This window comes from Notothenia rossii (assembly GCF_949606895.1).
Source record: "Notothenia rossii genome assembly, chromosome: 7".
Classification (NCBI taxonomy): Eukaryota; Metazoa; Chordata; class Actinopteri; order Perciformes; family Nototheniidae; genus Notothenia; species Notothenia rossii.
In genome coordinates this window covers 57,404,927-57,415,967 of record NC_136905.1, presented here as the reverse complement: position 1 = coordinate 57,415,967, position 11,041 = coordinate 57,404,927, and the positions used below count along the sequence as shown (strand labels likewise).

General features: G+C 40.1%; 1 long non-coding RNA gene across 1 annotated transcript; it reads right to left on the bottom strand.

The window, feature by feature from the left end:
• Positions 1 to 8,239: 8,239 nt before the first annotated feature.
• On the bottom strand, positions 8,240 to 10,490 carry LOC307013051. The gene is made up of 3 exons (XR_013800840.1): positions 10,278 to 10,490; positions 8,415 to 8,670; positions 8,240 to 8,300 (listed from the first exon to the last, which is right to left on the bottom strand). It is a non-coding gene; the product is annotated as an uncharacterized lncRNA (long non-coding RNA).
• Between the last annotated feature and the right edge of the window lie 551 nt (positions 10,491 to 11,041).

Here is an 11,041-nt window from a genome sequence, read left to right as displayed (position 1 = left end):
TGTGGTAGTAGGTGTAAGACTACTGAGTCCAGCAGTATCAATATCATTAAGAACTAATGGTAAAAGTGTCTTTGTATCACTCATCAAAGATAGCAGAAAACATGCATTATGTAGGCTACTAGAGGACTTTGACAGAGTATTTCTCACAAAGTACACAGTAAAAGTACTTCAATGTATTGTTAGTAGCAGTCAAACTAGTACCGAGTCCAACAGTGTCAGTTTTATTAAGAACTTGTGGTAAAAAATATTTGTAAAAAGAAAATGAAGAGCTACTGATTTGAAAAAACGAGAGACGGCTCTCTTTATAGTTTAAATCTCCTAACAATGTTGTCCATTTATTCTTCTCCCCTCGAGTCCAACAGTGTCAGTTTTATTAAGAACTTTCAGTCAAAAATATTTGTAAAATATGAAGAGCAGCTGATTTGAAAAGACAAACGCGAGAGACGGCTGAGTGACCGCAGTGCAGAATCGCTGTATAGTTTAAATCTCCTAACAATGTTGTCCATTTTAGACACAGGCTTATTATACATCCATTCTCTGGGCTCAATATGGGTCTTGGCCGTTTTCGTTGTGATCGCTAAATTCACCTTGTTTCCCCTTGTTTATAATATTATCAACGTTCCAAGCAAACGAGTGATTTTGTTTTGAAATCACTTCAGCGAGTTTCGCGCCCCCCCTCGCTACAATGACCATTAGACCATTTACTAAGGTAAAAAACAAAAAGCAAAAACGCCTCGCAGACACTCTTCCGTTTACTTGTTTAATAAAGATGTGTGTGTGTGTGTGTGTGTGTGTGTGTGTGTGTGTGTGTGTGTGTGTGTGTGTGTGTGTGTGTGTGTGTGTGTGTGTGTGTGTGTGTGTGTGTGTGTGTGTGTGTGTGTGTGTGTGTGTGTGTGTGTGTGTGTGTGTGTGTGTGTGTGTGTGTATGAGAGTGTGTGTGTGTGTGTGTCTCTCTGTGTGTGTGTGTGTGTGTGTGTGTGTGTGTGTGTGTGTGTGTGTGTGTGTGTGTGTGTGTGTGTGTGTGTGTGTGTGTGTGTGTGTGTGTTTGCGTGTGTGTGTGTGTGTGTGTGTGTGTGTGTGTGTGTGTGTGTGTGTGTGTGTGTGTGTGTGTCTCTATGTGTGTATATGTACGTGTGTGTGTCTGTGTGTGTGTGTGTGTGTGTGTGTGTGTGTATACATGTGTGTCTCTCTGTGTGTGTGTGGGTGGGTGGGTGTGTGTGTGTGTGTGTGTGTGTGTGTGTGTATACATGTGTGTCTCTCTGTGTGTGTGTGTGTGTGTGTGTGTGTGTGTGTGTGTGTGTGTGTGTGTGTGTGTGTGTGTGTGTGTGTGTGTGTGTGTGTGTGTGTGTGTGTGTGTGTGTGTGTGTGTGTGTGTGTGTGTGTACATTTTATTTTTTGTCATTTCCATTCAGTCGCAGAGACATGAATTTGGTGATTTGGCTCAACACAACACAAGTGTGTTAACTTAAGTTTGAGTCAATCACTTTCAAGTTACTTCCTGTATGATGAACATTCCCTTTCCGGTTTTATTTTCTAATTTGCCCTTCTCAGCCACCATACTATGGACTCATTTGGGCCTCTTGACTTCAATATGACTGAAATGTTGCAATATTGCAAATGTTTATTTTGAAAATATTTCTAATCACCCAGCGACACACCAAACTAATATTTTTTAAACTTACCTGCATAGCCAGGTGTCTTTCATTACTGGTGTACTTTGACTGCAGACACTCACTGCTGGAGAAAAGAAATGTCTAAAAAAAAGAAAAGAGAGAGGAACAAATACAAAAGATAAGCTTACATAATACAATCACATCTAGTTTCAACAACTCTGATATGAGCTGGCATGCAAGCCTCTAGTTTTAGGAGTTAAACTGGCATTGATGGCCAATAAGCCAAAACCAGTGGGTTGATTTTACATAAGATACGCTAAATTGTAGGGATGGGTATCGTTAGCGGTACTACTACTTTTATCGATACGGTCTTTTAACGGTACTTTTATCGGTTCTTTTGGAGAAAAAATTAAGGTAAACTAACTAAACAAATTGTGAGCAAAACTAACATTGCTTTTTATTTAAATTAAATGTCTAATATTTCACATCAAAGGAAACAACAATGTTTGAACAAATGGTATTAAATAATCTGATGACAGAATTGTAAACAGAATAACAGAAACGTTAACAAATAAATAACTCTCAGTTACCTACTCATTAACCCAGGTTTGTATAATTGAGTTAACTCTGTGTGTTGCTGCTAGCATACATAACACCTGACGTGGAAACGTTACTCGTGGATGGGGCTACAGAGCTACTGGAAAGACAGTCGAACCGGTGCATTTCTCCGTCTGAATGTGGTGCACTTTTGCAAGATGTTTAGACAAATTGCTCGTGTTACCGCCCTGACATGCTAAACTCTTATTGCACTTTTGGTAACGAGCATTGTCCACACTCGGAGCGCGTTCTCTCCGCCATCTCCTCCGTGTGTGTGTGTGTGTGTGTTGCTGCATGTAGCAGCCGCGTGTGTGTAATGACGGGGGAGAGATCTCTCGTCTGGATTTGAAAGATCAAAAATACAAAAAATAATCATAGACACAGTCTTCTTGTGTATTAGAAACGGAGTTGGCAACACTAAAACTGCAATATAATGTTTGTGTAGCAATAATACATACGACATATTTTTACATGTCTTCCTACCGATAAAAAGACCGATAATGTCGGAGCTTAACGGTACCACAGTCTTTAATAATTCAGCCCTATCCCTACTAAATTGTGATATATTATTTGTTATGTGGATAGAACATTACACATTAGCTATGGGGTTTTGGTCATATCACATCAGGTCACTGTTAGTATTAAATACTGGATGCACCAGGCAGCGTGGCACACAATCTAAAGCTATATAGTAGCTGACACAGTATTTTAGTATCATAATGTAGCGCGAACACCGTCTCCCCCCAATAAAAAAACAGTTTTTAAATAAGTGAGTCCGCCAATGCCATAGATTTATCTGAAACGGAGAATTACCCCCTAGTCGACGGGTTTGAATTTCTGAATAACCCACTAAAAACTAACCCACACCTTGACATCCGATTTATCCCACGTGCTGAGTTAGCTAGCATGCTAACGAGCTAACCGGCTAAGTACGTTTTTAATATCTGCATGTTTAGACAAATTGCTCGTGTTACCGCCCTGACATGCTAAACTCTTATTGCACTTTTGGTAACGAGCATTGTCCACATCGTGACGGGTCAAGTGTAACCACACCTCGGAGCGCGTTCTCTCCGCCATCTCCTCCGTGTGTGTGTGTGTGTGTGTGTGTGTGTGTGTGTGTGTGTGTGTGTGTGTGTATGTGTGTGTATGTGTGTGTGTGTGTGTGTGTGTGTGTGTGTGTGTGTGTGTGTGTGTGTGTGTGTGTGTGTGTGTGTGTGTGTGTGTGTGTGTGTGTGTGTGTGTGTGTGTGTGTGTGTGTGTGTGTGTGTGTGTGTGTGTGTGTGTGTGTGTGTGTGTGTGTTTTCTTGTCCCTCAGAGAAGCTCATCTTACTGGTTGTTGCGTATCAGAATGAAATGACCATCCTGCCAAACTATATATATTTGAAGCTTTGGCTTTGCAGCCAGGTGTTTTTATTTGCTTCAAGGAGTGTATGTATCGCTGTGTATGTCTGTTTGCTAAAGAGACATTATCAAAGGACTTTGAAGTTCCAAACAATTCAAAACATCGAGGTCAAGCTGGGTCAAAATCATCTGTTTACCTCTAAGACACATTAAACAGCACAAATGAAAAACAAAACGCCATAAGAGCACACTTACTCCTGTCTCATTCTCACATACAATCACTCACACACATACAAGGTATAAGGAGGTTTAATATGTACGAGTGTGTATGAGTTTGGGAATGAGGGAGTGGGAGAAAAAGAGAGAGACAAAAATAGAGATTTGAGGCGAAAACTGCGACTTGCTGTAAACCAAATCTACTGTATATTGTTGTCTCTGAACACACACACTGTACATCCAGACACACACATTTGAATTTTGTTGCTAATCTTTGACATATCCAAGACTTATACAAAAAAGAGCCAGTCCCCAGATATGTATTTTTTGGAAAATAACTAATTTTCTCTGTTTTCATCATGAAAAGAAACAGCGGTTTTATGTATTCAAAATGGCATTTAAAGAATTAAAATCCTGAAAATGATTACATTTTTGGTATTTTCTATTAGGGCAGAAGTTGCTTTAAAGATTGAACCCAAAAAAGTTTTGAAAAAAACCTTTTAATATAATATTTTTATCAAAGTCTTTTGCAGTGGACATTTTTGTCTCGAATGACTAATTTGCGTAGTCCAATCGAATGATACCGGAGGGTTAAAGGAAATACAACTAATGTGTTGTGTTATATTAGCTGTACAATTTACCACATATGGTGTTCTTAGATTCCATACCTCCTGTGTTTTATGAGCGACTTATCAAGTCTTAGCAAACGGCATAAAACATGATTACAGTTTTTCTCGATTGCTAACACACTAAAATTATACATAAAGCACAATTATTTTAACTGACACTCAAAGAGAAAAACATCGGCTCAAATCTCTAAACACGTTTTCAGCTTTTCACACAATTTGCAAAACAACATGGCACTTTTTACAAAACCACTGCACACGTTTTTCCACGTAAGACACAGGAATCTGACATAAAGTCACGCAGGTTTAAAACACTGATATTCAAAATGCCTCTCACATGGACCAATGATCAAGAAACACGTTCAACCTCACCAAACACCTGATAGCATAATTGTTGGCTCATCAATCAGGATGTTAGCACTATAAAAAGACCACAGGTGAGTACTTTCTTACAGCAACAATGGAAGCCAACATGGAAGCAAGAGCAAGAGGAAGAGGAAGAGCTGGGCTGAGAGTGAGAGGAGGAGGAAGAGGTGGGGTGGGAGTGAGAGGAGGAAGAATTAGAGGTTGAGGTAGAGCTGGAGGGAGAGGATGTGGACAAAGAAGAGTACTCTCTAATTAAATGAAATGTTATCAACCATGGTTTGACGATGAGAGAGGCTGGACAGAGGGTTCAGCCTAATCCAAGCCGATTTACTGTTGCCTCTGTAATCCGGACCCTTAGACTTGAAAACAGGTTACTTACCAGTTTTTAGCTCTGCATAATTCATGATATATCATTGCTTATATCTGTTGTGCATAGCCGTGGGAACATGTTTCAAATGGGGGGTGCTGTGGGGATGACACCAGGGCCAGTTTTGACCAATTTGCTGCCCTAGGCAAGATTTTAGCTGGCAATGAAAAACCTCTACAAAAGACCAATACACTACAAAAAGAGAAACATATTGACATGGTGGACAGCTTATATAAAAGACTTCAAATGTATTTAGTATTGCATGAACATGTTTTAATTGAGGGGTGGACTTCACATCCTCTTGGGGGGTCAGGGGGTGCCCCCCCGGGAAGATTTCTTTTAACATTTTAAAGTAAAATGCTTCAATCTGGTGCACTTTGAGCGCCCAATTACTAGAGACTGATCTAGGGGATACAACTCTAAACACCCATATGAAAAAGATCGGTTTGCATTTTAATAATCAAATAATATATGTGAACATAACCAATAACCTACCATAGCCAATAACAAATAAATGTAGGCTATCTTGTTTTATTTTTGTGGTTCATTTATATCTCATTTTACCAGTTAACATTTATTTATTTATGCATATTTTTAAATCTCTCCAGTTTTAAACAATATTTTGGGTTTACTGTCCTATATTATACATTGCAATGATTTCAAACCTGTTTTTATTTATCCTAATAATTATAAAGGAGTGCCTTCAAAATATTTGTTTAAATAAATTGTGATCAAAACGTTTGAGACCCACTGAGATAACTTAGACTAAAGTGAACTATCTAAACATTCAGAGAGTCCTTCACCTCACTGAGCCTCTCAGTCTGACAGGAGAGAACTCTCCCTCCATATTATTGTAGAAACATCTTCTTATATTCGTTAGCCATTAACAACAATCCCGGCCGGTACCGGTGCACCCCCCCTCTCTCTCTCTCTCTCTCTCTCTCTCTCTCTCTCTCTCTCTCTCTCTCTCTCTCTCTCTCTCTCTCTCTCTCTCTCTCTCTCACGCTGGCTGTGAGCTGCGGGCGCCTGCTAAGCCAAAATCCCCCACTTTCATCACTTACAGCGCCCATCGTACAGAGCAAATGGAAAATGTAACCGGGGTGAAAAGGGTGTTATCTTTACTTAATTATGAATGTTGTCACATTGATTTTTTTTTAATTATATTTGATTTAATCTTGTGGAAGTGCAGATCCCCTGTCCTCCACAAGGGGGTGCTGCAGCACCCTCAGCACCCCTACTTCCCACGGCCCTGCTGTTGTGTGAAACGTATTTACTTCATTACTGTAACTGAATTGTTAGCATGTTGTATACTATAACTGTACAGAAATCCTGCACAATTTACTATGGTAGACTTACTTTTATGCAACACAGACACTGACCAACCACTATATCTTTGTTGTTTATCTGAAGGACTGAGAAAAAAAGAGGTGCAGGTGGAAGGCTAAGGATTTTGTATGAGGCACAGGAAGCAGCAGTTACAAACTTGGTTTTGGCAAACAATGCATCACACTTAGAGAGATCCGAAGCATAGTAACTATGTGCTGAGATGCATGTTGCACAATGTTATTTTTGAATAAAATGTGATTTTTTTCAACAACTCATTTGTATTTCTTCACTTACTGTATTTCTGTATACTCAAGCAATCTTTCTCTGCCGAAACCTCTATGTACAGAGCATAGCAGCCAGGCCTGGAATTTCGTCATTTTAGGGGCAAGGCCACTTGGCCTTTTGAGTTGTCAATTTTTTAAGGGCATAACGGCCAAAAGCCAGGGCACCAAGGCCATAAATTAAAACAATGATTTAACATACAATATGAAGTGACTACGATTGTATATGCATTTACAATACTTTTATATATATTTATTAAGCATTCAATGGACACCAAATTGCAATTAAACAAATTCTTTATTAAAACTACAAAGGATTCTTATAGCACAGACATGTTTGGCTCACTGTGAGACTGTGGTAGTGGGCCTACGTCAAGGTGCGTCCTTATTCTGAGTCACTTGAAGATGGAGATGATGACGAGTCAGGGAGATTTGGACTTTGGGGGTTCCTTTGACCATAGGGATGAATATTGGGTCTCCTTTTGTTGATGCCAGCTGCCCACCATCTTGCCACAGCTTCATCACTTTGATATTCAGCAGGAGCACAACCCTGGGATTTGATGAGGAGTAGATCTTCAATTGTTGAAGTGTGCAGGCTTAAACGCCAATCGCCCTGCATTCTCTTCATTACTGAGAACTGCCGTTCAACTTGAGAGGTAGAGACAGGAAAAACTAGGACTATTTGTATTAGGTGCAGCAGATTGGGGTACATTCTTCCCTTCTCCAACAAGAATCTGGACCATAATGGGAGGAAAGTTTCCCTACTATGTTGACGCACAATGTTGTGTTTGGCTCTGAACCATTCTTTGTCTAGCTCAGGCACATTGCAGCCATTTTTGGTCAGGAGGGGCTCGAAGTTTTTACACAAATGATGGATTTCCTCCCCCCCAAACTCCTCTAAGAAATGTGGTTCTGTTGGGAAATTGATGGGATCTAATATTTCGGCAGCCAGGAGTACAGGGTCGGTGGAGAAAGTAGAGAATCTCTCACCAATGGCCGCAATGATGTTGTCAACTATGTTTTTCCTTGACAGAAGGAAGGCTTCGGCAGAAACATTGGACTTTCTTATGTTAATATCATTGTATGCAAATTCCTCACTGGTGGTTGTGAAGGACTCAAGCACTGGACGGAGATAGGGGCCTGGCTTCTCTGTTTGTTTGCGTAGCGCAGCCTGTGCAGCCAGGATCCTGCTACGCACACACGACAAGGGCAGTTGATCGCCTTGGAAATTCAGTGAGAGTTCAGCCAGGTCAGATAGAAGATCCTGATACAGTGCCATGTGAAGAATAAACTTTGGTGAGGTCAACTGCCTTAACACTGCCCTGATCTTTTCTTTGTCTGGTGATGCCTCATCCTGTCTTTCCTGGAGGTGGGTAACAATGCTTCTGTCGTTTTTTGTCGCAAGACAGGAAACAGCCCTCCTCCTGTGATCTATCCACCTGGTCCCCACGGAGCGAGCTGGTTTAATGACGTGCTCCTCCAGTTCCTCTCCAATGGCCTTCAAATCCCTCCATTTTTTGGGAGAACGACGGTAGAGAGAGTAAATCTTCATGAGCAGGTCATCAATCTTGTTCAAAGAAAAACAGAAAATACAGAATTAAATAGGCATTATTAAGGCATTAATCAGACATTGTATTACAAATTCTATTTTCATATTTTATAGAATAATTACTCCTCCTACCTGTTCAAAGTATGTGCCCTTGAAGGCATCCTTCAGACATAGCTCTAGTCTGTGGGCAATGCAATGTACTTTAAGCATCCACGGCACATGTCCCTGTAGTTTGGTGAGGACACCATTTGTCTTCCCAAAATTGACTGCTGCACCATCAGCTGCTGTTGCTGTCAAGCAGCCACTCAGATCAATGTTGTTGTCTGCACACTTTTCCATAATGGCCTCAAATATTCCATCTGCATTACATGCTGTTGGCTCTGCAATACTTTAAAAAATATGGAACACAAAAAAGAAATTAAGAATTAGGTCTTCTTACTATTAAATAAGTGAAAATGTAATTACAATCACCTGAACCTATGTAAAATCATTACATTCTTTCCCTCAATTGTCCTGCCCTTTTCTAATTAATTGTAAAGCAAAAAAACAAACAAACATATTTTGACATCTATATAGTAGACTATTTGTCTCTCTTATTCTTACCCAAGTAATCTGATTGTCGGGGAGCCGTGTTCAATAAGCTTTATGCTTATGACTTCCTTATCTGATGTTCCTTTGTCTGTGCTGCCATCAAACAGTAAGGAGCAGTAGAAAGGCTCACATTTTTTCAGAGCTTGAAGTTGGTCTCTGATGCGGCCAGCAATGTGCTCAATGAATATGTGGCAGGACTTTGAATTATGGTAGGTGAACCCGAGCTCCACCCCATGCTTGCGCTCCACTGACACAAGAGTCTTGTACAGACTAAACAGCTGCTCAGTATATGCTACAGTGTATGCAATGTCAAATAACTTGCACATCTTTGTTTCTGTTTTGTTGTTGAGCTTCTGGAGCTGTGTAACTGTTTTCGAAGTAGTTGGAGCCTGATTTGATTGCTGCCATGCTGTGATGTGAGCTTTTGACTCATAATTTGTTTTGGCTGTACATTTTTTAACATTTGTGCTGCCAGTTATGTATGTGTCTGTGTTATGGATATATGTGTGTTGTGCAGTGCGGTTTTTATAGTGCTCCCTGCAGATGCAGCACCACAACTTAGTAACATAGCCTTCCTTGTCCTTCTCAAAGTGCAGCCAGTCATACCCCCAAGACTCTACAGTGGTGGCAGTAGTTTTTCTCTTCTTGCTGTTTCCATCTACCTCTTGGTCATGGCCTTGTCCCGGTCCCTCCATGTCTTCTCCTTTTTCTCTCCTTTCCTCTCCCTTGTTCCTGTAATCGGTCTCATCTTCTCCTGCCTTTTCTTGTCCTCTCTCTTCCCTGGTTTCTAGCCCATTGTCTCCTCCAGCCTTCTCTAAATCTGTCTAATTTCTTTCTCCTCCTCTACCATTTCGTTGTCTTGGTACTTCAGAATCTCCTCCTGTTACTTCTGTTTCCCTATCATTATCAAGGCCTTCATCATCTCCTCCTCTCTCATCAATGTTCACTGGACTTTGTCTCTCCACTCTTGTCTGCTCTTCTTCATGTCCAACTCTCTGTTGTTTTTTTTCTGGCTCTCTGTCCACTGACTGATCTGCCTTACTGCAACTAAAAAACAATTAGTATTTTAATTTAATATGTCCATTTGATCACATACTTTTAACATAAATTAATAAACGTAATGTGATGTATAATTGAAAGGGTAATGTGACTTATCTTATAGAACTAATTAACTAATAAACACTAATAATGAGTGTTCAATATGCGATACAACCTCTGTACGTTATTTTAACTGGTTACCCTAACTTATATACTTAGCTTATTTCTCTCCCGTTCAAATTGGGGACAGTTTTAATCGGGGGCAGAGTGTCATAATCTGTCACCTTAATTTTAGGTGTGCTGCTGTTACTTATACTAACAAACTACAATATCTTGTTCCCTCTTGAATCATTATTGACCACTTACCTCCTGAAAAATGAGTCCATTGTTTTGCAGTTTTTAGCTGCATCTTCAAAGTTTCTTTTAATACACTTCTCCCTTCGCTGTTTGCTCGGCATAGTTTTATCTGGGGATGATAAAAGAAAACAAACTAATGTTGCTGCAAGTAACAACACAAAAAACAATGAGACAAAATCTCTTATTGATTGGCAGTCGTTCACGTTAACCTCTTTGCGCAAATGGGATGATGGCTTAATTTGGAGATGGAAAGGCATGCAATACCCCTTACAAACAATAGGTGGCATAACACCAGGAATCTCGGGTCTGTTTGACTGACCCCGTATCAAAGTGTATTGACTTTTATTCCACCTTTTGAGTACGAGGTCAGATACGGAAGTCACGCTTTTCTGTAATGGAAACTCGGTTCGGTGCACACATGAAATATAGCGCCGTCTTTGAGAAACAGTTGGTTGACAACAAATGAAGACCTTTTGGTTTGATAGGGGACTTCTTCACAAGTTTGTCGATGTATGGCATTATGCATACATTTGTTTCGGCTGACCAGAAAGAGTTGGCCGACATCATGGTGGAATTACATGAAAAAATACTGACTGTTTATCCTTGTAAATGGATTAAGCATATAAACGGTTTCCCTGGACATTTCCACAAAACCAAGGCCATTTTCCAGACGCCCGAAAGGTAAATAATGAGTTCATTACTTTATTTAAGCTTACATAATAACTTTAACACAATATGTTTTGAAAGGACGTCAATTACAATGGAATTGAATG